Here is a 1,450-nt window from a genome sequence, read left to right as displayed (position 1 = left end):
ATGCCCAGTTTAAGGGAGGGCTTCAGGACAGAGAGTGATCCTGGCAGAGGTCCATTCATAGTGGCTTGTTGAATGAGGAGGAAGGAAGGGTTGGTATTTACCGAGGATGAATGTGTGGGGCTTGCATTTTTTTGTTAGGACTGCCCTAACAAAGTACCGGGTGGGGCGAAACAACAAAAATTTATGTCTTCACAGTTCTGGAGGCTGGAAGTCCGAGATCAAGGGGTCAGCAGGATTGGTTCCTTCAGGGACCTCTCCCTCCTTGGTTGGTAGATGACTGTTTGCTCCCTGTATCTTCACATGGTCTTCCCTGTGAGTTCCCTGTCTTAATCTCCTGTTCTTACAAGGACACCAATCATCCCATTAAGGTAGGATTAGGGCCCACCAGAATGACCTTATTCAGCCTTAATTACATCTCGGAGAGCCCTATCTCCAAATATAGTGACATTCTGAGCCGCTGGACGGAGATTACAGCTTCAACACGAAAATTTCGAGGGAACACAATTCAGCCCGTAACAGAGCCCACACTCCACCCGGGAGGTACCAGGCCTTTCAAAGACCAACAAATTCTTAACGCACCCTGGTAGTGATGGTGTTGGAAGTGAGGAAGTAGACTGATAGGCTCTTGCCTTCATAAATATTGGCTCAGAAACTGGATAGGTCTGGAGTCTGCTGACGGGGAAACCTCACCGCTATAGGGTTTGCTGAGGACAAGTGCAAAGGACTTCCTTTTTGACAGAATGTATTTTTGTAGCATTTCCTAGGTTTTTTTTTTTCTTGTGACAATAAAGAGTACCCCCCCCAAAAAAAAGAGAGAGAAAGAAACCCCATTATAATTTTAGCAGCAATTAACCTGAAATTGCGTAGGAGAGCTTCTGCCCCGCTGCAAGCCGCCTCTGTTGCGAAGATGCCCAGCCCAGGTTTTCTGTTGGGCATCCTGCCCCCACACCTTTCTCTGCCCTGAGAACATCGTTACCACCGTCACCCCTACCCACAGTTATCTCTTCTGTTTCAAAGAAAAAAAAAGTCATGGCTGGAGGACACTTTAAAGGAACAGGACCAGATAGACTTTGGGGCCCAGAAGTGACCTCCCACTCATTGGAGGCAGGTGGGGCCAAAGTCATGTCACATTTTTCTTTCTTCTCTTTGGCTCAGAGGCAAAACATACTATAGTTTCTGACCTATGACAGGAAAAGGAAAAAAAAAAAACAAAAAACAGAAAGAAAAGAAATGAAACCCAGCCCACAGTTCCCCGCTCTTCAATCCCCCCACGGACAGAGCAAGAATAGACACTTTGAAATGTTCAGAACAAAAATTTTCCCACGGACTGACCTTGTTTCATTTGAGGACGCCAGAGCAGATGCCAGTCAGAGGAATTGAAAGCAGCAGCAGTGATAAAAGGTACAGTTGCAAGAATTAGCTTCATAAAACAATCCTTTTGAAATACCGT

This window comes from Meles meles, chromosome 14, assembly GCF_922984935.1.
Source record: "Meles meles chromosome 14, mMelMel3.1 paternal haplotype, whole genome shotgun sequence".
In the NCBI taxonomy this organism is placed as follows: domain Eukaryota; kingdom Metazoa; phylum Chordata; class Mammalia; order Carnivora; family Mustelidae; genus Meles; species Meles meles.
The sequence above is the reverse complement of the archived record's forward strand: the minus strand, read 5'-3'. Positions refer to the sequence as shown.